Source organism: Zonotrichia leucophrys, chromosome 2 (assembly GCF_028769735.1).
Source record: "Zonotrichia leucophrys gambelii isolate GWCS_2022_RI chromosome 2, RI_Zleu_2.0, whole genome shotgun sequence".
Classification (NCBI taxonomy): domain Eukaryota; kingdom Metazoa; phylum Chordata; class Aves; order Passeriformes; family Passerellidae; genus Zonotrichia; species Zonotrichia leucophrys.
The window spans coordinates 88740053-88766211 of NC_088171.1; the positions used below are offsets into that span (position 1 = coordinate 88740053).

At 40.2% G+C, this 26159-nt stretch overlaps 1 protein-coding gene across 24 annotated transcripts in view; it reads left to right on the forward strand.

Annotated features, from left to right (window-relative positions):
• The window catches only part of LOC135444249 (poly(rC)-binding protein 3-like), a 497164-nt gene that overhangs the window by 355984 nt on the left and 115021 nt on the right, over window positions 1-26159 (forward strand). For 2 of the 24 annotated variants that reach the window (XM_064705621.1, XM_064705632.1), the window contains exon 1: window positions 1626-1750. The exons of 20 other annotated variants lie outside the window; for them this stretch is intronic. The gene's annotated coding sequence lies outside the window, so the exon portion shown is untranslated. Of the gene's footprint in view, window positions 1-1625; window positions 1751-1857; window positions 2036-2057; window positions 2201-26159 lie in introns of those variants that run through there. 2 more of the 24 variants (XM_064705622.1, XM_064705623.1) reach the window with 2 other exon arrangements.

Below are 26159 nucleotides of genomic sequence, written 5' to 3' on the forward strand. Positions count from 1 at the left end.
GTGATCTTCTAAAAGTACACTCTTTGTTACATTGGGCACATGCTCAAATTCAGGGAATTAATAAAGCAGCAAAAACCCTCTGTGACCATCCTTTGTGGATAAAGGTGATTTGAGAATAAGTCTGTATGTGAATTGGTTTAGTTTGAGAAAGCAGTGTTCACTACAGCATGACAAACAAGTGTGATCAGAAGAGGGCATGGGAATGAAATGGAAAAAATAACATGTATTTGTAGTAGAAGTCGATTTTTGAGTTGATGGAGACCTGACAGAGGAAATACAGGGTTAATTTCAGATGGCCATTATCTCGGTTCTAAAAGAGCATGCAGTTGGTCAATAGGATTAACTACTTTTACACAGATTTGTACATAAACATTGAGGCACGAGACTTGGACATGAGCTGAGTGCCCTCCCTTTGCAATGATTACATTCTTGAACGTCTGGAGAGAGAATTAGGTGACAGTGGCTATTGGCTTCCCCTCAGATGAACCTAGCTGTTGTCATCCGGCCATCAACAGACTGGAAATTACTATCTCGAAGGCACTGCAGAGTTTACAAGCAGTCCTGGGGGACCGAAACCACTCCCTCCTCCCACTCTGCCCTCCCCATGCCAGCTACTTGCACAGTGTGAACTGGACATTTGTGAAGCAATCCAAAAGCCCAAGGTCCAGGCACTACTGATAGAGGCACTGTGCTTGACCAAGTGTGTGTTGGCTTTTTGTGAATTTTGTTGTTTGTTTGTTTTTTAGGTTTTTTTAGTTAGTTTTCAGCTCTAGTTCACTGTATAGTTAAAAACCTCAGGTTGTAGTTTCTCCTCACTCACAGCACTGGAATAATGTTAGTGTAAAATGCATATAAATCAAATGACATTAAATCCTCCAGTCCTCATATAAACACACCCCTGTCTGTACTGTATTAATATATTGGCTTACTTATTGGTGTATTGGGAGCTTCTTGTTAATGTTTTAATTAACAAGGTAAGCCACCGCCTGTACTATTTGTGTGAGGCACCATATCTGTGGGGTTGGAGTCTACCTCTGCACAGCCCTGGTCAGTGGACTTGGTTATATAAGGTGCACAGACTTGGGTACCTATAAATATTAGCGAGCAGCTGCCACAAAGGGATTGTGAACGAGCTGCTCTGGACCTCGAAAACATAATAGCTTGGCACCCAGAAATACACAACTTTGATAACATACTGCAAGGTCACGTACTGGGGGGAGAGGGTAAGAAGGTGGTGACTGCTTTTAATCTTTGTCTCTTTTTTCAAAAACAACCTGATTTTCTTGCTTTGTGTTGCTGGTATACATTGGATATTTACAATTTTTATCACATTAGGATATGACATTCCTGGCCTGGCCAGTGCTTTTGTTAGGATATTTATAGCAGCTTCTGGTCATTGTTGAGCAAAGGCGATTGCCCTGCCCTCTGGCCCTTTCTTAAGCAGATTTTGGGCAGAAGCTCCTCTCGTGTGGCACTAATTGAAGTGACTGGTGGAGGGGGTGTTGTGAGCGCACTTGTGCTCATCTGCCAGGGTATAAGCCAAGGGAGGAAGAGAGGATAAAACAGGGAGAAGGGAGGAAAGAGGAAGGAAAAAAAAAAAAAAAAAAAAGGAGGGGAAGAAAAAAAAAAAAAAGCCAGGCTTTGCCTGGCTCCGGCAGAGCGGAGGGCTGCAGGGCTGCCGGCCATCTGTCCGCGCAGGGCGGCACAGCGGGAGCAGCGCCCGGGAGGCGGGAGCGGAGCGGCTCCGCAGGTGGGTGCCGGCCCCGCGGGGGGCGCGGGCCGGCGCTGCAGGGTGGGCGCGGGGGAGGCTCTTTGTGCGCGGCCGCGGTGGGAGCCGAGCGGGCCGCGCCGCCGGGCCGGGCCGGGCAGCGCCGGGCCAAGTCGGGAAAACTCCAGCTGCACAAGCGCGGGCACAACAAGTTGCGGTAGAAGTGCTCTGTGCGGAGATGGGGCTGGGTTATCCGCCGCACGAGTGAGCGGCGCTGAGGGAGACCCGTCAGGCACTGTCCAGTCGGGAAGTGTGGGCTTCCCTCGGGTGAGTAACCCCGCCTGAGCCGGGGCTCCGGCGCTCGAAGGCGATGACATTATCCGGAGCGTGCTCGCTGTGTGCCCCCGGTTCTTGGTTTCCTGCAAGTTTAACGTGAAGCTCGGAGAGGCCGAGGAAGACCACAGGGGTTGCGGAGGGATTAGGAAGGCAGAGGTTAGTAAATTTCTGACGTGCTGTAAACCAGCATCACTGTCAGAGGCAACTAGTTTGGAATATTCTCCCATATTTTGGGAGAATATTCTCCCATATTTTGGGAGAATTTGTATTGGCATTGGAAGTTTTTGCGTTTCGTTCAAGTGTTAATGTTTCTGGAGGCTTTTCTTGCTGTTGCTTTTAAGTTGCTGTGTAAACTGCTTGAGAAAACAACCGGGTCGTCACTCAGCGAGTTGTGCAGTGGGGGAAAAGTGAACTTCGAAGTGTGTGTTTCCTAAAGAAAAGTTCGAAAATATACAGTAGTTTTAAATTAACAGTAATAATGGAGGGGTCTGGGCTTCATACCTCATCACTATGGTCATTGATATTATTATTTTTGAAAATGAAAGAAAAATTGTTCCTGTGTGCCTAAAATGATGTTTTAATGTCCTTTATGAATCTGTTAGAATGTCCTGTTAGTGGATATGGTTATGTTTAGTGTACAACTTGTGTTTGTGTTTCTGATAACCTTCCTAGTGCTACAGGAAAAATAAACACTCAGTTAATGCACATTACCTAAAGATATTTTTTAACAGCTCAGGCATAAGTTATATGCAAAATGCAGGCATAACTGGAAATTCCTTTGCATGTTTATCTTAAAGTATTATAAATAAATAAATATCTGTTAGATGTGTGCGTACCATTCAGTCTAGCTGTAGTCCCTGTTTGTTTCTTTTGTATATGGCTCTAGAAGTAGAACAATAGTGAAAAGTGGAGTTGAGCAGCTGGTATCCCATTTGTCCATTGCTTATCCCTAAAAAGATTCCTGGTGCAAAGTTCATGAACTATCACTGAGAATGGTTCAAAGCCGAGTCCAGGAATTGGCCTTGCTGAAATCTGTCAAGAGTTTATAAAAATGAGCAGAAAAGCTGAGGTTTGCTTCCTCATAAACCTCTTAAGAAATATGTCCTCTATCTAGTATGCTACTCCCTGTATCCAAGGCAAGGGAAAACCTTGGCAATATGTGGATATTGCTCCATACCGTCCTTATCTATAATCAGGCAAACAAAAATATTTTTATTTCTTTATTCTGGAATAGCTGGTTTCTTACAGAAGACCTTGCCTTCTGTCTTTCTCTCATCTGTGTCCTTGCTGCAAAAAAACAAGTCCTCAAGAATATAAGCATTTGTTTTATTGGTTATATTCCTTATCTCTCCTGCCTTCCAATTTATGCTGGTTTAAATATTTCTGTAGTATTGAAGTCAGTTGCCATTACTTCCTTCAAGGACCCTGTTTAAACACATTTGTAGAGTGTGTGCGCTATGATAACGTGTAGCACCATGGATATATTTAGTTTTATTCTTACATGGTTCCATCTATTTCTCTTGTTACTTCAGAGAAGCAAGAAACATGATGAATGCTCCATTAGTGGTATTGGTAAGGAATACATTAACGCGAGTGCACGGTCAGTAAGAAAGTGTTTTTATTTGAAAGCTTCTCGTACCAGACAGCGTACTAATAATCATAACCTGTGCCACATATCTTCAGTGCTAGATTGCATTTGCTTTTAGATTGTTTATAAATACAGCTTTTATTCAGAATAGCTGCTTTTTCACCAAATGCTTGGGCTCCTTGCTCCTTTTCAGCCTTTGCAGCCTTGGAATGCTGCGGGAATTTGCTGGGCAAAGGACTGGGTGTCCGAGGGATAGGCAGTTCAGGATGCAGCACTTCTCAGAAGCCAGCCTCGGTGTTGTAGGACACTGAGGTCTGATAATAAAGTCAAGTGAAATGTGGTATTAAAAATATAAGTCAAATCCGAAGACTGCTGTGTTGGTTGGGTACCCAAGAGCAAGCTGGAATAGCCACTCTGACAGATAAGTGAAAATGCAGGGAGCGACTTTTGCAAGCCATGAGGGAAAGCGCTCAGCTCTCTGCGTGGGAAGCCGCTTTCCACAGATCCATCCCAGGGGAAGAGGCTGTCCTGGTGAAAGGACAGGGGTTCACATCCCTCATGCTCAGCACCCAGGGAGAAGGACAGGACATGGGGAAACAGAGGGTGAGGTGGCCCTCCTATTAGGAGTGCTGGGAGCCTGTCCAAGCCTGCTTGGCAGGGACAATTCCAGAGGGACCCTGCAGCAGGACGTGGGTGTATCACTGCAGTTGAAAGTTGTGGAGCAGCTTGCAAAGTTAATGGGGGACGTGACTGCGGCCACAGTTGTGTGGCAGAAAGGGAAAAGAGGTATTTGTGGGAGGGAAGGGTTTTGGAGTGTCAGATGTTCTGGCAAAACACATGGTGATCATGGTGTCATGTTTTTAAGGTGGAAGAGAGATCAGAGGTCTGGTGGAGCAAGCAGTAAAGGCAGGCAGATGACACTAGCAGCCAAAGGTCTTAATGCTACCGCAGGGAGGCTTTGCAGCTGGATGGATGACCCAATTTGGGTGCTTTGGAAAGAGTGAGTCAGGAGCTGGGAAGAACCATTGAGGATCCTGTTTGTCATCATGCACCAAGGAGGAAGCATTGGGCAGCTGAGCTGAGGGCAGATGACGTGCAGTAATTATAACTGGGGTGCAGCACGAGGGCTGACAGCCGGGAGACAGGGGCACAGTGAATAATCTTTAGCCTTTTCTGTGGCATATGTGAAATTGGGAAGACAAACTTAGAGTTCAAAGCAAAACTTAAGGATAGCAACCAAAATGATTCTGTAGCACTGAAGCTTTTTACTTTCTTTGTTTTTCTCTCAGTTAGTGGGATCTCCATCTACTGATGTTTGTAACAATATCGTGATTGGGGATTGTAGAATGCACAGAAATTAATTTTCATAGACTTTTCCAGATCATTTTCCTTTAAAAGGGACCTAGTTGCACTTTTAATAACAGATGCACTCTGTTGTAATCATTTGCTAAGCAACAGGCTAACTGTGCTGCCCATGAAGCACAAAAGCAAGGGAGGCTTTGACACGTCACGTAAAGCTTACATAAAGTTTGTGAACAGCAGCAGAAAGAGTGAGTGATGAATGCTTTTGGTTTTGTTCCTTACGTGAAAATAGTTTATAGTTGGGTATTTTTCTCTGCTGGCTGCCATCAGCAATAGAAGAAAACAGGAGAAAAATGGGTCGCTTGGGTTTTAGCATTAAGCAGCAAATCCAGGGCCAATAGGATTTAGCCGGGATGTTAAGGTTTATTCAGTGCATTTAGTTAATGAAGTTGGGGAGGGGAGGAAGAAGGAAAAAGTCGGTGTCTGGGCTTGGGGGAAGGGATGAAATAGCCTGCTGCCACCGAGTGCATCCTGCGGTGACTCCTCCTGATTGATAGATGCTCCACAAGACAAAAACAACTCAGCAAAGGAGGTTTTAATTAAAAAACAGCAGCTCAATGCCAGCTCTTTTGGATTAAAATCAAGCAGAAAATCTTTGTAATAGACGTCTACTTGGTCTTAAGGGTGTGTGTTTTTACCCCTAAAGGTGTAGTGTCCATCAGCTGGGTGGGAGGGAAGATGGAGATAATAATACATGCAAGCATCCTTGAAGTGGCCATAGAGCCATGGGGATATTCAGCAAGAGCAATTGTGTGTTAATATTCATCAGTGAGGCACAGAAGTCAAGTTCAGGCTAAAAAACTCCCTTTTGAGCATTCTGCCAGATTTCTAGCAGACAGCCCATCATCCCCTACGCACACGGGTGGCCCTTCGCTGTGCTCACCCGTATTCTGAAGCCTTTGTGTCCCCTGCCAGAGGCTGTCATCTTGTGTACACACATGCTGTTCAGCATCTTGACTTGCTTTCTGAGCCCTGAAAGCCTTCAGCACAGAGACACAAAAAACAATTAGCACAGAAAGTCATTGTTATTTAAAATATAAAGGGCTATTATCTATATGTCCAAAAAAAAAATTTACAAACCTACGTGAATTGATCTCTTCCCCCAAGGGAGTTAGTTTGTTGGGTTTTTTAATTCTGGTTCTCTGATTCTGGCTCCCCCTTGGATCAGACCTCGTTTTCCCCAAAGCTGTAATGGTCATTTCGAGTTGGATGAAGTTTCTTTCTCCCGTGCACCTCCTCAGATGTCTGTGCTTGACCATAGTGTCTCAACACTGCTGGGAGTCACTGAGCAGCAATTCACACTGTCAGGGCTCAGCCACTGACCTCAGCAGACTTTCCTCCTATGGAGAATGTGGGCATCGGTAGCAGGGTCTGACTAACAGTATAAAATAAATAAGCAGCAGGTTTGCAAAATTAATAAATGTACCTGTTGTTCTTGGCATAATCTAGTTGCTCAGACAGCCTATAGATGCAATTCTGTGAGGAGGGTGCTGCAATATTTCTTAGTAGGATTTGTTGCAGTGACACCTGAAAACTTTCACAAAAATGGTCTGGAGAACAACTTGAATGTGTGATTTTTGTTGTGAGGTTTTTTTGGGGATTTTTTTGATCTAACAAACATTTTTAAGATAAATATTTTAAAATCCTAATTTAAAAATGAAGTAGTGAAAATGCTTAGGAAAACACTGTATGGAATAGTTTAGGCACATAACTGTAATAAGAAAGAAAGAATTTGATTTCATAAAAATTAAGCAATCCAACACAAGGACTTGACTGTGATGCTTACAGCAGGGCTTTATGAATGTTCATCCAACTTTTAGAAAATGGGGGTGGCTGTGTCAGAACAGCAGTCCCAGGCATGGCAGCAAGAGTCTGGGCAGCTGCACACAGAGAATGTGGAGGTCTAGGAAAACACTTCTGTCATCTTTTATATACAAATAGGTATATGTTTGTTGCTAAACAAATACAGATGTTATTGCTGATCTTAGGATTTTATTAAATGAAATCTCAACAGTCTGATTGTCTCAGTGGCAACAAGGGAAGCATATTATCCCACGTGCAGAACATGCTACAGAAAAGTGCAGAGGGATACACCCCCCAAAAAATGAATACTTTTCGATGTATCTACGTGGTAATGAAGTGTTTGGTGCAATGTCCACACCATCTAGTCCTGTATTTATGGTGGCCTATTACCTTTACCTCTGTTGGCATAAATTTTCTTGTCAGTGGGCAATAAAGCACCTATTCACCATTTGAGCCTAAACAACTAGAAGGATAGAATCTGAGACTTGAAGACCAGAAAATGACTTTTATGTGATTTTATTCATTTAATGAAACCGTGTGCATACCTTAAGGATCTCATTAGCATAGTTCTAGCTACATGCCAGCATCAACCCAGAAGAGCAAACAGAAAATCACTGGCTGTGTTTTAATATTAAACATTTTATGGAGTAACAGCAGAGATTTTACATGAAAAGGCTGCGAAACATTGGGGGCTAATGCAACCTTTGTAAATGCTGCAAACCCACTCAATAATTACTATATAGGCTCAATAATTGCCATATAGTACTGGATTAAATACTGAAGGTCTTTGATCTTCACAGATCTGGTGGAGGTTTCCTTACATATGATCAAAGTGATTTAAAAAACTGTTCTCTTTCTTTATAAGTGTATGCTGTACCTGTGAGAGTAAATTAAAATAAAATGTTTTGCTCCTGCAGATAGTAAGACGTGAGAGTTCTACCTTTGTTCTACTAGACAAGTTTATAGTATTCATTCACAGTGGTGAGAATCAGCTTTGGAGTTCCGAGTCTTTTTAATTCAGAGAAGTTTAGATAGGTGGATTTTGATTGAGCAGTAGGGAACATCAAAAGTTACACTGTTAGATTTCTCTGTGAAGAACAAGGGCTCTGCAGACACCAAGAGAGAGATGCACTTTGTTTCCCCCTTCCTCCTTTCCCCATCAGCATTCACAGTGCACAAGTGGAGATGCCTGCTAGGTATTGAAGAGGATGTCACTGTTAATTTACTGTGAGCATCCCACAGTGGCTGGGGTGGGGCGGAGAAAGCTGAATAAAAATTATAAGCGCTATTGAAACTGGCTTGTAACAAAGTCCAATGTCCCTTCAGTGTTCCTAATGTCAGATAAGTAAGATTCCCAGAATCTGAACCTATGTTTTGAAATGCTGCTTAAATTTTGGAAGCTTCTCTTTTTTCTGTAGGAATGATATTTTTCTGATAAAAGACTCCAGCATAAGCCATGATAGTGAAACCTCCTAAAGCTGTTATTTTTCCATTAACTAGAGCAGATCCCCAAGCAGCCCCAGTCCTGACAGAAATGGAGCTGCACTTGGAGGTGTCTTTCCCACACTTCCAACCAGTGTTGCTGTTGGCCTCCTGTTTGCTTACAGGAACCTGAATTGCCAGTATATCTCTAGAAGCTTCAGTACCAATTAATCTGTTGGCGTGTCCTGTTACAACTTAATATGTGACATCGTGGTATTCCTCCTCTTACTGGTAGCTAATTTGCATTTCTGAGTGATTTCCCCCATGTCTTGAATAGCATGCTTTTAGAAGGCACTGATCTTGAGCTGTGGCACAGTAACTTCAGGGATACCTATTGTTATTCCTGGCTGTGGAGCAGAATGCATCCGCTTAAACACTGGAAGTGCAAATTGCTTCTCTCTGCAGCTATTAAGACTGTCATGACTGAGTGTAAGAGTAGTTCACCTCTTTTGTTCTGTGTTGCTGCAGAGTAGGATCACATCCATGGCCAGTTGCTGAGTTCCAGCTAATGAGTGATACCTCTCAGTGGTACTTCCTTGCCAGTGGGTGAAAAAAGCTCCTTGTAGTGTGAACGTATTTTATTGTGCTTGGATGACGCTTTCTGATTTCTCCAAACCAATCCTTCCTCTCTTTCTGGTTTCTAGTTTCAGTGAAAAGATGATAAAAGGCAGAAGTATGACCATTTAAGTGTCCTATCTTGATATTTCCATGTTTTCTGTTATTACCCTTTTTCGGTCAATGGTAGCCTTAGCTACATTTACTTTGTTTGCTTTGTTTTTTGACTGAGCAATTGTATGAACACCCCTTGTGGTGGATTACATTTATATGTGTACATATACGTATATATATGCATGTATATATCCAGTTTTGTTGGTAGTTACTTCGTGACCCCAGACTTGCTAGCAGGAGATTGCTGACACACAGTTTGGACTTTGGGCTGTGCCTTGTCATTCCTGGCTTTCCTTTTAGGGTGATCTCCTAACCAGGACCTATTCACTTTTAATCCCGTTTATCATCTGAAAAGAAATCTCCCAGCACCGTGACCTTTCCTTGCCTGTTTTACTTCTGGTTAAGAAACAACCCCAATCATGTTTTGAGTGGGTATGTGGAGTTACTGGGCTGCTGGCAATAAAATGCAAGAGAGGCCTTACAAAAAAAGTGTACAGGAAACTATTTTACTGTGCTTTTATTAAACACAGATTCTTCTGCACCGATGGATGGGCTTTTACTTGGCTCAGGTGTAAAGGGCCTGCCAATATATGTCTAAACCCTTCTAAAGCAACTTGAATTTCCCTAGGAGAAATGCACTAAAGTTCCTAGGAAAATGGAGTTTTCTTTTACCTTGTGACCTTCCTGATTTCCCATCCCTAGACATGAATGAGCCAGTCTCCAGTGAATATTATTATTATTATTATTATTATTATTATTATTATTATTATTATTATTATTATTATTATTATTATTATTATTATTATTATATAAAGTTAAAAGCAGATCATGTATATATTGAGGGATAAATAAAAATGTAAGTGGCTATAACGAGAGTTGCCTATGGCTACTAATAAAATGTCACCTACATTTTAGCTCAGAATGCTTCTGAGATCATACTTAAAAATACGTCAAAATGCAATTCTCTCAATTAAAATATAGCTGAGCTGCCAGGAAAATAATGTTATTTCTAAATAATATATTTAAAATATACAGGACAAGCTTGAAAGATTGCAGATACACCTTAAATCAATTTAATTTCTAGTTCCTCTGCTCCTAATGCAATTCACATTTTTCATATACGTTTATTTTATTACATGAGGGGATTATTTTATGAAGAGTTTGAGCTTTTTTGCACAATCCTTTCTTGCTTGTGTTGATTTCAGAGATATTAATTCTTACTCAATTGAAAAAAAATAACTGAAATCTTTAACTACAACTTTCTCAGGTTTATACTACATTAAATTTTTTGCATGCATTTGTTTCAAGAATGTGGGCAAATTGGGCAAAAGGTGTGCTTATGTTTGCCCTAGTTTAAAAGGAAACTAATTTTCACTGTTACTGGTGCTTTCTGAAAAAAGGTTTGAGAAACTTTGTTGCTTGGAATAACCCCAGAAATGTTTCAGTTTAAGTTGTTTTGGATTGGTACTTTTATTTTCCAAATAGTACTTGCAGTTTTTGGGGGGTTGGGAATAGCCACAGAATAAAACCACTTTGCCCCTGCAAATATGTCTAAAGTTAAGGGCAAAGACTTTTTTAAAATCACATCAGCATAGATTCAGTCTAGTGATGAGTTTTGCTCAGCGTGTCTTCTGCTGCAAACCTTATTTCAAGAGATTATTAGTCAAATTTGAAAAGTGTGCAGACATCTCTTGCAGAAAACTGATAATCTGCCTAATGAGCCTCAGCACTCTGGGTAAAGCCAATGAACAGGGTGTGTACTTGAATGCATTTCATTAAGAACATTTATTAGGGTGGATGTCAAATGGATAGGCTATGGCAATAAACAAAAATGGGGTTGTGGCTCATGTTTGAGGCAAGCTTTCATGTCATTTGCCCTGAATAGCTGCTGCCTGTAAAAGTCTCTCTATAATTCTCATACAAAAGAGGGGCTTACAGAAATGTGTTTGTTCAAATAAATACCTTTTTTAATTTATTATGTGTAATCAACAAGGTATGACATCATCTACATTAATTTTAACCTTTCATTGTTCAGTTAATACTTGGTCAAATTCAGTAGTTTTGTGCAAGCACTGAGCACCTAATTTGCATACCTATGGTTTGTATATATGCATAGTGACTTTGTGACAAAAATGGTATTAAAGGAGATTCTGAGTCATAAATATCTTCCTTTTATTGTCAATCTGAAGTGTCATTGATCTGTATTCCTAGCCAGAAATGATCTTGTGCTTGTAACTAGTTCTGTTTTAATATGGTTTACCTGGTTAGTTTTTGCAAATTGAAACAGCTATTTCAGTGTATTCCATTGATTTGCTGCCTTACATCTTTCGAACAGACTGTGAAGGTTTTCCTGAATTTTAACATGTGTACAGAAGATCAAACATGATAAAAGTCCAAGCTGTAGGTAGCCTTGCCCTGTTGTAACAAACAAGGAAGATGCTGAGGATGAGATGTCCACAAAATCCCTGACAGAATTTCTCCTTGATTAATCTGTTGAAGCAGTAGAATGAGAACAGATTGCGGTCTAATCCCTGAGGATTTCTGGGATCTTCTGTCCTCCTACATCCAGTTTTTGTGATAACACAATGATGTTCCCATACTCTGCTACTGACTTTGGCTACAAAATGGCATCTCATTGTGAAAGCGGTGTGTAATTCTGCTCCACCTTGTATCTGGATGAGAACTTTTTCTCCAAGTAAAAAGTGATTGGACGAGAGGAATCAGCTTCTGTTGTGCCAGGAGAGGTTTAGATTAGATATCAGGAAAAAAGTTACTTACTGAAAGGGTTATCTGGCACTGGAACATGCTGCCCAGGGAAGGGTTTTTTCACCACCCTTGGAGGTACTTAAATGCCATGTAGATGTGACACTGAGGGACATGGTCTTACTGATGATCTTGGTAGTCCTGTGTTAATGGTTGGACACAATGATCTTAAGAATCTTTTCCAGCCTTATGGATTCTGTGTTTCTATTGTCTGTGGAAATTGTGTTTTCATAGGCTTTGTCTTCTCCATCCATTTCTCCTAACTTTCACTGCCCTCTTCAGAGCTTCTGAGTTTTAAATCTGGATGTCTCCTTCTGTTGGGGTAAAAGGAGAAAGGATCGAGTTTGCAAAGATACAGTGTCTCAGTGGAAAGTGAGTGTGGTATGTCCATGAGATTGGAAATGGAGAGTTAAAATCTTTGCAGTATGTGTGGATAGAAAAAGCTTACCTTGGTGTGTGGATTTTTTCCACATCCCTGAGAGGAGATAATATTTTTATTGACATAGGAAAGTTTAGTGGTTAGTACAGGAACACTACTGCGTCCATCACCACTTTGCTTCAGTAGGAATAAACTTTTCAAAACTTGTGTATTTTCATTTCAACCATTTGGAATGTTCAGCCATGAAATAACTAAAAGATCATATTCTAGGCAGACTTTCCCCCTCATTCCCCATTCAAAGCAGCCTTCTGGATCTCATGTTAATCATAAGGCCAGCTTCTTGTCATTTTGTAGATCTCTGGTGGTCTGTTGAATGTATTAGAAAAGTCACATTGGAGATTGAAGATTATTTTGGAAGCCTGATGTGTTTACAGGAGAAGCTGATCTTTTGTGTGCATGTATCCACTTTTTTCAGTTTTGAGGTAAATCTCTACTTATTCATTCCGATTTATATGAGAATGTATGTCTTACATTGATGCTATTTGAAAATTTGCAAGTTGGAATAATTGGGAGCAAGTCTTTTCTTGCTGTTTGAGGCACATCCTGGGCACCCAGTGTTCCCAGTCTTAAAGTGCTATGATGGGTCATTTTCCATGTTAATGCCATTTTTCCTGTCTGTGGTTAGTTTTAACCACCTGCCTCCCCTAAGGTGGAGGAGGAAATAAAATTACTTCTTGTAGACAACCTGTTTTCTAAGTTTATACTCAACTTCGATGTCTCCTTTGAATTGATCTCTGTTTTTGGGCACCCAGAAGCCAAAACAAACCCCAGTTCATTTGGCAGATGGCCACAGGAGTGGGTTGTGTCCTGCGAGGCCCAAGACTCACCTGTTTTACTTGGAACTGCCACATGTGTGAAGTGACTCCACCTTGGTTAAAATGCAATCATTTTGCATACTGCTGTGGGGTATTAAGTTTTGCAAATGTCTGGCCTACATTCTTCTGTTCAGTTTTTCCTTCTTTAGCTCAAGGAAGTTGCTTGTCATCTTACCCTGTACCAGGACTCTCAATAATTCTCTTCTTTCATCTATATTGTTACCTGTAAGTTATTTATAGACTATGATCATATTCTGCTCAATCCTCTTTTCTGGATTATAGAACTTTAGCTTCCTTAGTCTGTCTTCATATTGAGTGTCTTATCCTCCAATTCCTATATCATTTAAGTTAGCCTTCTTTGTATATGCCTAGTTATTTTATACCTTTTTTTGCAATATGTGAAGATAAGAGCTGCATGTGACATTCCATTTGTGGTCACATCATGACTTTGTACTCTGGAATGATTACCTCCTTGGATTTATATGAGATACATGCACATCAAAGACCAGCAGTCGCTTCTCCTGCAAACAGATCAAATTTGCAAAATAATCTTCAATCTCCAATCAAATATTGAACCTTTTTTCAGATGGCATCATTGCTTCTAAACATTTGATATCACTTATATTCCAGTGTAAAGCAAGAATAGCTTTACTTATTGTGAGTAAACATTTCCTTGTTTTCTGCTTCCACACATTTCAGATGTCTGTGGATTACTGTTCTCTTGTAGACAAAGACAAATCAAATGGGAAGGTGCAAAATATTTCGCCCAAAGTTCATGAGCTTAATGCTTAAAAAAAAATTCATCTTTACTGGAAATATGTTTGGATTTTGGTTAATTATCAGTAGTTGTTTTTTTTTTTATTATTTCAAGAGAGCAACAAAATAATAGTTCTAAAATAGAAAGAAAAGAATTGCACATAAGACTAGCTGCTGGTAGGACTCCCACAAAGTCAACTTCAGTTTCTGTGCTTAGGAGGCCTCTAAATTTTCAGATACTTGCTTGGTTTGGTTCCTCACTTCACACTTATGCCCTCAGTGCATCAAACCTCTGAACTGTCTAATTTATCTATCTTGAATTCAAAATGTTTTCAGTTTGTATGAACCAACAATGAATTACATTCATAAATCAAATTACATAGAAATGTCATGTGGTTTTATTAATGACATCTCTCATAGCTTTTATAATTAAAAAATCTTTATTTTAGCTTACTGTAATTTACTTGTAGTGTACATTTTCCAACTCAGTAGTCTTTTTATCAGCTAAATTTATCCTACTTGTCTAATTCTTTCTCTACTGCTACTGCTCCTCCCTTGAGTAACATTTAGAACCTTTTACTTCCTTCCAGAGCTGCTTATCTGTGGAAAAGCTCACACTACTGGCATCTTGTATACTTGCTTGAGTGAATCCTAGAATTTCAGAACTAGTAGAAAATCAGTTTGTTGCTTGATTATCAAATTCATCTACCCATTCAGGTGTAAACTCTTAAAAGATTATGTGCCAATTATATCACCACTGATTTCTTATTCTTCCCATCCAGGTTTAGCATTGTCCTAAGTGGTCTCATTTCTTATTTACTTTCATACTTGTCTATGCCAGAGATTAATTTGTTTCATCATCTTCAATTGAAAAAAATTAAACATTGCTATAATATTTAATAAATATTTTGCTGCAGGGATGACTCTTGTTTTAATTCAGAGGAAGGTTGAGTAAGGCAAGCTGTCTTTAAAATGTGCTTGCTTCCTCCTGTGGTGGAGGTCCTTGCCAATTCTGGCAAATCCATTTTGACTGCTAGGTTATACTGGTTATTTAATATAGTAGTTTAAAAAGTTTTAAATGCTTAAAGTGCTTTAAGATTAGTGCCAGACGGAATGTCATTAAGTAGTCTAATGAATCCAGTGTGTTCCCTTTTGAAGTTTGCAGTCACTGAGATCTGTGAGAACAGTGTTAGTACTGCAAAGTTGAAATGCAGTCCAAAGGAAGCCCAAGGAAAAGGGAAGTACTGCAAAAATTGAACTGGAATTAGAAAGTAACAGGATTCAGGGAGAAAATTTAAGCCATTTGGAGGAAGTTTTCAAACCGCAGTACTGGAGTCTTATACCTCATTGCCACTGAATCTGCGGAGACATGGCTTCGATTACCATCTGCTCGGAATGAGTGGCTGCTTCCTAAAGTCTGTCTTGGGCTATTGGATGGGAGTTTGTCTTGCCAGACTGTGCAGGGAGCTGAGGGGCTCAGGATGGTTATTCCGGGTTTGCTTCCCTGATCTGTAGAACAGGTCTCTTGAATGCCCATGGCATTGCTGTTAACAGAAGGGTGGGGAGGGGCATTCCAGAGGATGAGTGCATTCATGAGTGCCTGAATTTGGGATATTGAAGGGGCTAGTTATTTATTTCATGTATTTACTTGATGTCATTTCAGATTAATGATCTGCCTAGGAGGTTTGTGCTGTAGTACATAAATAGCAAAAGAAAAATGTGCGGTGAAAGACAGACATGTAGAGAGATAACAGGTTCTCCAGATCAAAAGAAGCCATTTGGTTTCTACTTGTACTGCTGAAACTCCCTGTATTGTTTGGTTTCTGAAACAATTGATGCTGCCATGTTACTGTGGCTGGGGGCAAAAGCCTGGGAGTGTCCTTCCAGCCCTGCAGATCTGTCTGGCATCTGGAGACGAGGCCAGGGAGCAGAAAGTGTGAGTGGGCTCCACACCACAAGTGTGCATCCCCATGGTATTTATAGGCGCTTACAGCACTGTTAGAAGGCAAGGCATGGGTGGGGAGCATGTGACCATGCTGCTTGTGGCTGAATTGCCAGAGAGAAAGAATAGGAGTGTATTTTGGAGCTTCTTATTTTGGTTGGGTTTTGATTTGGTTGGGTTTTCGTTTTTCTGCATTTTGGGGCTTTTAAAAATTTTTCTCTCCTTTTTCTTTTTTTTTTTTTTTTAACAAAACCACATGGCTTGGTTAGTCTGCTGAGTGCAGGCAGTTGTGCTCCATGGACTGGTTGTTGTCTTATGTCTGTACCTTCTGGGATGAGCAGAAGTGGCCATTCCACAGCTTCACCTCACAGGCACTGGAAATCCAACTACGTCTGCTCCTGAGTCAGCATTTGTTTTTTGGGGAGGATTACTTTGCAAACAAACCAGACTTTCGAGATCTGAGCAGTAATTTGTAGTAGGTTCGCTTGCATTGCACTCAGCTACCCTTGCAAGGTTAAATATGAAAACAAGCTCCTAGTCACAGAGTTTCCTTGGGAGCAGGGGGAAGTCTGTACCCATTAGAGGATCCAGAGATGATGTGGGCATAGGACATGAGTGATTGCTGCATGTAACACTCCCCTTTCTCTTCCCTCAGCTGAGCCTGTGCCTCCTCATTCACAGGCTGAGGAATGAATCCTAGGCTGAGCTGGGACCCAGCTGCATTTGGGACATGAAGTCTCTAAACGTTGCTGGCACTGGGCTGGGAGTAAGGCAGCTGGGACCCACTGACTGTGCATTAATTCATTTTGACAGGGAATCAGAACTGGAAAAGGATGATTTTCTGAAGAGTTAGGGCATCAGAAGGTGATACCGCAGCACCACTGTGGACTTAAAGTTGTTGTATCCTGACTGATTTTTGTGTCTGGGTAATCCTTGCACCTTAATTGCTTCGTCCTTTGGCTTGCAATGAACGCGACCACGAGGGTGCTTGTCAGAAAGTCTGTCTTTAAAATTGGAATTGCACAGGGAATGCTTAGAGAGGCAGGAGCTGTTCTATCCCTTCCTTGTCCTCTCTTTCCCTTCCCCTGCCCCTGCCTCCCTGCTTTTTACCCCCACCCTTCTTTTTTTTGGTTTTTTTTTGCCTTGTCTGCCAAAGAAAATGTAACACACAAATCAGTAACAATCATTTTGTGCGCTTTAGATAGCAAAAAAGTGATCAGCTCAGGAGAGTTAAGTTGCAAAGTGCTGTGGAGCAGTCAGTTCCACAACAGTTTAGGGCCAATGGAAAGTGTACTAGTTCATAATGCTGGGAGGGCTAAGTGCCTAGGGTTCACTCTCCATTTCTCCTCTGTGCCCACTGATCAGGCAGCTACCAATGGTAAGGAGGCCCTTTCTGGTGTGATCTGAGTTATTTTATGTGTGGCAGTATTCTTTGCAAAGGCAAGCCTTTATATTTCAAATTGACTTCATTATTGTAAACCAAGGGTAATAAATTTTAGTGCAAGTTTCAATAGCATGTTTCTTTTGTTGTTTTATTTTTTAGTAGTTTTATTAACATGACTTTTGATCTTCTCTAGCTAAGCAGCCCAATTGCCAAGCAACAAAGATACTCAATAAGTTTTCATGGCCACATAAAGGAAAGTCATACATTTTATTTCATCCAAAAATCAAATTTTTTTTTTTCTGAAGTAGTCAATTATTCCTTGAAGCCACTCTGTACCAGATTCCTAGAGTCAAAATTTTATTTGAGTTCTTTGCAGATTTATAGTAATACAAATATGAACACTAGATGTTTTAGGATGTTATAGCTTGTTGGGGGAAAAAAGTGTACCAGTCTCTGTTCTGCATCTTTTGTTCTCAATGAAGATTTCTGGTGTTATTTCATGTACTTGATCAGGATGTCTCTGATGTCACGGCTGCTCCCAGTTGCAAGTGAGAGATGTTGACTCAGCCACAATGTTAGTCAGTCAGACAGAGACTAAAAGAAAACAATTTTATTTTTCTTGATCAAGTGCAAGAGTAGATGCATACGGCTTTTCTGGTTGATGTGCTCATGAATTCCTCTCCCCCCATTTCTGATCCATTTTTGATCCTCACAAAGAATCTTGAATGTGAGCCAGATTTCTCTGGGAAATTGTCCCCTTGATGATGATATTTGCCAAGAAAGGGATTTCCACAGTGTGTTAGCAAGGGAGAGAACTGCAAACACTCTGTTGATGGGGGAATGGCTAACATGAAAATCACCATGGAAAAAATGAGATTATTCTTGCTTGCATCATATAAATACATAAGATTTCTTTCTGGTGATTCTATCAACCTATCAAGGTTTTTTTCATGTTTTCTATCGAATTTTACTATCTCAACATAGGAATTTTTCTGAGTATTTTTTTAAAATTATTATTTTCTGTATAAAATATTAAGGGGAGGTGTTTCTGTTATTTTAAAGAGCCTGCATAATTATCTAGGTTGGGCCTTCACCAGTGCATGGTGGCTGTATTGTCCTTTCCTCTCTGTAGTACAGTGTATCACCAGCAGCCATGAGGTGCCTTTGACAATCACCAGAGTTAGAGCTGAAGCTCAAACCTTTAGTCAGAATTTGGAATGGGATTAGGAAAGAGGAAGTACAAAGCCAGGCAGAACCCTGTTCAAATTATTGTTTCTTTTAAATGCCTTCACCAAGAACTCTCTATGAAGAGCAGTAGGGATGCATGTCTTCAAAAACAAAATGTGTACAAAACATGGATTGAACTAAATGTTCCAGGAACTTCAATGCTTAGTGGGCAGAAAGATGCTTTTATTTCCAAGTGCCTGAGGGGGTATCTGTCATGTAGAAGAGTCTCCTCATAGACCACATAATCCTGACAGGGCCCTTTTTGTGGGTCGTATCTGTCGCTAAATAGGTGCACGAGATTCTCCTAAAGGAAATATGGAGAGGATATACATCTGTCAGAGCAGCAGGCCCTGGCTCCAGTGGAACTGAGGGAAGGAAGAAATTCTGCAGGCAACTAAAATAAATAAGTGTTCTATTGGTTGGTTCCACGTGTGGTAATTCTTGAACAAATGGAGGTGATGCTCAGGACACTCAAATGTGCAGGACTTCTCCAGGGTAGCAGGTATGTACCTCCCTGGGCCCCAGATTGTGTATTGGCATTTCACCTGGTGTGTAAATTAGGTCCAGACATTCTGGCTCTGAACCAGGGCCAGGTGCAGATCTCACGTGCTGAAGGTCAGTCTCGGATAGACAGACACCCGTGCTGTCCTGTGTAAGGGAAGGCTGATTAAAAAACTACACAACAAAGGTTTGCAATGCAGTTTGTGCCTAAACCCATCCATGGCAAAGAGACCTGAAAATGTAAGCATCTGTGGCTTTAGTTCAAAGAAATCTTGTCTGCAGAACCACAAGTAAGGTGTCTCTTCCTTCCCCTTCCTTTTGAGGAAGGCTGTGATAGAAGTATTCTAAGCAAAACAGGTAAATTGTGATAAAAACCTGTCTTTGAAAAAATGTTTTTCAGCCAATCCATATGTGAACCGTATCTCAGAAACCCATGGCAGGTAAAGATGAAAAGCAAGCATTTTGCCTTGGGCTTAATGTTACTATTGAAAGGTCTACATATCTGCTGGAAAATATTTAGGGATCTGTGAATTGAAAACAGTTGAAAATCACTGACCTGAAAATATATTTCCTTGTTTTCAGAAAACCAGCGAGACTGAGTTAGCAGAACATTTCTCTATGGTGATGTTGATGTCTTTCCCTCCTGCCCCCATCCTACTAATGGATCACATGATTTGTAACTAGAGTATAGCCTTTCATTTCTTGTGGTCCTTCTCTAATGAGAGATTTCTGTGTTGAAACATCAGCATGGAGCTTTCCTAGACTGCTTGCATAATTATCCAATGTACTGCAAATTTAAATGCAAATGAAAAGTTTGATTAGTTAAAAAAAATTATGTTTTCCACCTAATTTTAAATGATCAGTCTTGCCAAAGAGATCTCCCATTATAATTAAGATGTCTTGTAGTTCTGGGATCAAGGTTTATTTGTATTTATGCTCAAAAAAACCCAAAATTGACCACTGTAAATGGAACAGATGTGCCTACACTAGATGTCATAATTATCCATGACAGTGTAGGCTGCCTTTGGAACACATGTGCTACAGGCACAGCATTCGAATATTCCAGACCTCTGACCTTAAGCAGATGTCATTATTTTAGTCATATGGACAAGCCAGAAGGAAGGTCAGAGCTCATTCATACGCGTTTATAGTCTTTTATTTTATGTATACATGTGATATTTTTGCTTGAAGGTTTATAGGAAGAGGTCGGCACTAAGACGTGTTTAGGGTGAAATTTGGCTTTTCTGTGACAGAACGCAGTGTTTTTGGTGATGTGGCATTTTTGGTTTTCTTTTATTTGGGATTCCCTGCTGTCTTTTTTTTTTGGCATGGAGCCAGTAGGAGGTTGCTGTTACCTGAATTATGCACTGAAATCACTGGGATTGCCTGGAGTGGACATCAGCCCAGACTTGTTTCCCTCAAAGTAGCTGTCATCTCAAGTAACGGTCATCTTCATGGAATATGCTCATGTCTGATCATAGCCGTTGGCAGCAGTCTTGAGCAGGAAAACATTATTTCAGTGCAGGTGACTGGGGCTTGTAGGCGTCGCAGACCACTCTGAATGCAGGTAGGGAAGCTGCAGCTCATGGAGTTTAATTGTACTGCATTTCACTGGAGCACTGCTGTGATATTGGTGACCTTCCTCCTTTCATTTTACTGAAACCATATAATTTCATTTTGTGATGTTGCCTGAAGCCAGCAGGTTATCTAAATAACCTAAATAATGCCAGCCTCAAAGCAAAACTGTCCCCTTTTCCTAAAGATCTTTTCACTACTACCCCCAGCAATCTATCTTTTTTTTTTTTCTGGGGGGGATTGGGGGGGGAAGCCATGCTAACCTCAAATAATTTTGGAATTGCTAACACAGCAAGTGAGTCTAATAAAAATAAAAGGACAGCTGAGCAACAAATTAAAGGAAAGGCCCTGAAAGGAAATGAATTGGTGAGTTCCTTAGTGAAAATCACCTTTTCCTTACATTGTATGTATAGGGTTGACATCGGCATTTTAGCTGAGTAATTAAACTCTGGGGTACATGCTTATGATGCCAGGAGAGCAGAATGACTGAGGCTGAGAATTTCTCACAGTTAAATCACAGACCTATTATTGCTGAAGCAGCAGCCAGGTAACATTGTGGTGCCATATTACTGGTAAGAATAGTCAGAGGGATTCCTGACAACTTGCTTCCATGAATTTGACACAAATGTTGCTTTCAGCTCTTTCATGAAAGCACCTGCCTTTAAGCAATGGTCAGAAGATGCTTTTAGGTTATGAGAGGTACTTCTGCAACTGTGTACTTTCCTATCTCTACAGAAGGATATACAGCAACAATATGACCCACGAGACATAGGTGAAAATTGTTTTCTGTATGTATGACCTTAGTTTTGAAAAGCACTCTTGGAACAGCATGGTTGCAGCAGGCAGTGTGTTGGAGCTGATCTCACCCAGCGCCCTGTAAAAAGTCGGGGACTGCTTGGTCCTCTCCAGCCTGGTTCTCCTGGGACTGCTTGGTCCTTTGCCATCTGCTCCTCCTGGGCTCAGTGCGCAGGCAGAAACCCAGGTGAGAATGGCTGAGCTGACACCAAGCTGCAGCTGCCCTCTGTCCTTCTTACAGTCTGTGCTTTTTGATGCTCCTCATAGAGGCAGGGTAGGCAAGACTAGCTTATTTATAAAAAGTTCATTTCTTTATTATTTATATTTTAGGGAGCAAAAAATCCTTAAAACCTTGGAAACTGTAGAAATTGACAGATCAAATCCTCCTTTTACCAAAACTTTCCTGTTTCTTGAATTGTCCACCCTCTTGTGCTTTGGGGCTGAAAAGTACCAAAGAAAGTTAAGGGCAAACATTTTTACTGTATGGATCTGTCTCTGTCCTTAAAGGAGCTAAATGAACTGTGCTGGATTAAGATCTGCTCTATTGTATTTTTTGACATGGTCCTGTAGAGCTGCATTCTGTAAGGCTTAAAGCTGTTGAAGTTTAAAGAAAAGAGATGAATTATGGAGAAGACATATTAGAGTTCACGTAGAGTTACTTGGCACCTGTTTCCAGCCACAGGTGGAAGGCAGCATAATTTGGCAAAAAGATACACAGAAATAACCCCAGGCATTGTTTCTGTGTGGCGCTAGACCACATCAAAATTACTTCGGGCATGACAATATTTAGATCAAAGCATTAAAGCTGAAAGGTCATCCAAACCCTATTGCACCTAAAAAAGATCAAGTAATCCTTGTAAAAGCTTTGGCACAGCATTGTTTTGGTGGGAGGTAGAGATAACTCTTGAAAAAACCCAAGGTTTGCATTGATTGAAAGTAAAATTGAGATTTGCAGGTTGGCAAAAGCCACTTTTAAGGGATGAAATTGCATTGTCTCTTTTTTTATAGAGAGAAGATTAGTAACCTGATAGGAGAATGTCATTTAGCTTCTTTGTACAATATGTGAGTAAACAAGTGTGCTCTATGAGTTAGCCTTGCAATATGCAGCACTGCTTGTGCTGCTGGGTATAAGGAATTTAGGTTCCAGAACTTTGTGGGGGCCAGAGTAAAACATGTTTGAAAATCACTGGTGTTCTAAAAGCCCGTTTTCTTCCCAGTTCATGCAGCTCAAGTTCTTAACACCAAAGCAATGGAAGTTTAGGGCATGGTTTGTGTTTTTTCATAAGTGTGTTGCACATCACACTGTTACATCTAAAACAGAGGAGAACCATGGGTGGAGGGAAGCTTTTGGCTTTCTAAGGCCCTTGCTGGTAAGAAACTGTCCCTCAGTAGTCAACATCCTCATTAAAGAAAAGAAGATTTTAACTGGGGATTTGTCTAGGCATGGGGGTTTAAGAATTCTGCTAGTTTTTCTGTAACTTGGCTTTTAAAGAGTATCTTACCAGATCGACTCAATAGAGTAGCAGGTGATGTTTGATCTATAGGAAAAATAAAGAAATTATAGGAGATGAGCCAGGAAGTTGAAATGGGATAAATCCTTTGAACAGTTTTCAGCTTTAATTTCTGTGTTTGCCTGTAGAGAGACATGCCCCTGTATCTCTACTGTAAACCTTGCAATATTGAAGCAAAGAATTTGTCTTCTGGGCCACATTGGAAGAGCCCTGAATTTTGCTTTGAATTTAAAGCCAGCTACAGTCTGCAGAGACGACGATACACTTCTATGAAGCATGCTAAAGTGGGAAGGATCAAAACAATATGACTTCAGTTCCAATTTCTTGTTGATGTCCAGACTGTAACAGATTTTGGACTGACTCCACAAGATAGGTATAAAATAATGCTGTACAAATTGGTGATGTTTTGCTCTCTTTTTGCAATGTTACACTCCAAGAGAAAAAAGCCAAACAAGTTCTGTTATCTGTGCTGCCAGTAGGGAGATTTTCACTGACTGAAGACAACTGCTGTAAAAGCTTTAGCTGGTGGTAAACCCATCACAGGACTGAAGGAAAAGCGTTTTTATCCTCACTTTGGCACAGATGCCATTCTTTTCATGGAGAAGAGCATGGGGAATCTCTTGGCAAGTAAATTCTGTGGATGTTGAACCTCTTAAGATTTCTCTCATTTCTACAAATCTCACAGAACAAGGTTTTTTTTTTCTCTGAAAGGGGATTTATCACTGCTATCTCTTAACTGCCTGTAAACAGTGTATACTTTAAATATTTTATAGCTACATGAAGAGATTAGGGCTCAGAGCACTATGGTTTTATGCAACTTATCTGTCAAATGGCTGTTATACCTTTAGTTTCATAATATGTTTTACTGAGAAGTGTGATTATCAGGTCACATTTTAATAGATAACTCCTTTACACCAGGAACAAAAAGTGAATACATAAATTTAAAAATAAATTCCTCATGAGTCTTTACAGGTTGGACCCTTGTTTGGTTTTGGGTCATGGAAACCTTTAGCAATGCATAAGAATAATCTGATTTAATGACAGCAAAGAAGAACTAGCTCTCTGTTTTCCAAAGTTGCAGCAGATGTAGAGAGAAATTATAAATAATTTTCCAAACCTAGTGTATAAATTCTTAGCAGTGACATCTTGATCTCGGATGAAAAACACAGCGTATAGATACTAAACAGAGCAGTTCACTCTAACCAGATGCTGGGTCATCCATTAGGAATACTTTATCTGATTAGTATTGTTAATGGAAGGGCTTATCCGGCCATTCCGTAAAAGCAGATCTGCTGTAGATCATGATTTCTTGTCAATACAATCATCAAGGCTCTCATGGTTGTGGCAGCACAGTATTAACCTAGAAGAGAGAAATGGGCAGGATAATATACCAAGCAGTCAGGGAAACAGAGACCCTTCCATTGATTTCTCTTCCATGCATAGCATTGCCCCCTGCGCCGCTCCTTTTCTGTCATTCCACTTGGCAAGACAGATTACTTCAGCATCTTTCTTTACTCCACTTCTGATATATTCAATGGCTTTATTGTGATAATTTATAGTAGTTTTGATTTTTGTATTCATCATGGCCTTGATAAATGGAAAGGTAGTACAGAAAGGGCATATTTCTGGAACTGATGGAAGTACCATAGTTATATTGTAGATTACTCTAAAACATGTAAATTAGGAAGCAAACCAAAAACTCAATCTTCTACCTGAAAAAGGAATGATCTTGAGATTGGGATATCCTACATTAACTTTGAAAATGACTATCTAATATTTTAATTCTGTATAAGACACTTCTGTTGTTTGTTGAAGTACAATTATCACAGTGTTTAATGGTCCATCTTCATTATAAATAGCATGTTTAGATATTGACATCTGTCTTCATTATAAATTTTATGTTTATATATTAACAACTAAGCATAATTTTAATGCAATAGAATTTATGTAGACCTCAGTTCAATAGGTTATATTTTGTTTGAAGTTATCTGTATTTTTGAGTTGGTCTTTGAAGCCACTCTTCAGTTAAAATATAGCGGATTTCTTGTTTATTTTTAATAACCTGGGAAAAATAAATATTCTGTTTGGAGGTAAGGTACATGTTTTTAAACAAAACAGGTTTTCCTTAGCTTTTTGTCTAGCTCTGAGGAGAAAAAAATTATTTTTAATGTATGATACTGATAGACTTAAAAAGCTGTTACCATTGTAAATTCCTTGGAAAATAATCCTCAACCAGGTGAGGCCTGCTGTGACTGGCACGCGTGGTAACAAACACAAGAAGAAGCTGTGCTGTAACAGAGCTCTAGAACCTCAGCGCTTCTCTCAGTGCTGATTGTGATCCCAGTGCTGCCCTGCTTTGCAGCTCCCATGTGAGATCCTGGCAGCAGGGAGTCAGCTCTTTGTTGCCATGGTTGTAGAGCTGCACCACTGACTTGGAATAGCTGATCAAACCAACCCATTCCTTCCCTGTTTTCAAGAAAAAGATAAAGATTAGTAAAAACTTCAGAAATATTTTGGATTTTATATACCTCCTGCTAAGACAAAGTGATTTTCATTGACATTTCATTGTATTAGGGGGTTGTATTTCTTTTCCTAAAATTGTAACTGAGCTTACCTACCTAATCTTAGGGGTTTTAAAATATCCTTTTAAGTTTCAAATATTTCCCCCACTATTATTTTTTTTTCTTTTTCTGTTTCAGCCTTTACTGCATACAGTTTTCATTCCTTTATTCTTGTCTTCTAACTGTGCTTGAATTTCTTAGAATTATTTGTCCTTTTCTTTACTTCTGTATCTTTCTTACCTTTGCCTTTCTGTTTTTTCCTTTCCATGTTTTCCTCCCCTCCCCTCATGGGATAAAGGACTTTATGTCCCATGCACTTGGTGTGGCTGAATCTGTCCCTTCCTGTTCACCTGCCTGCCTCTTTCACTGCTGAGGTAGGGGTAGGGAGTGAAATGTGAATGATCTGAAGAAGGGTCCATCATAAACACAAGAAGATAACAATTCTTGAAATCTTGAGTGTACTGGCAGCTGTAAAAACTAGCAAAAATACCACACCAAAAAAAAAAAAAACCAAAAAAACTCACCAAAAAGAAGATAGTAAAAGCCTTTAGTGAAAAGACAAACTGCAAGAGATTAAAAAAGGAAATGGAGGGTTTGAAACGGTATTTGTAAAAATGCTTGTGGGAAGTGGGATATCTGGCAATTCCCATACTTTGTAATGAGGGAGAAGAACAAGTAAATTCAGAGTGAAAAAAGTGGAAAAGAAGGATGATCTTCAACTGCATGCACAGAGGCAAAGGAATGCAAGAGTAAATTTCTAACAGGCAAAAAGACTTCAGGGTTCATGACCTGAAAATCAGTGAGACTTCTAATGTCAGGGAGGAGGGGTTGCTGCTCTGTTTTGGCTGAGATCAGCAGATGCAGAAGGCTGGGGAAGAGAAGACTCTGGGGAGACTTAGGCCTTCCAGTACCTAAAGGACTACAAGTGATGTGGAGTGGGAC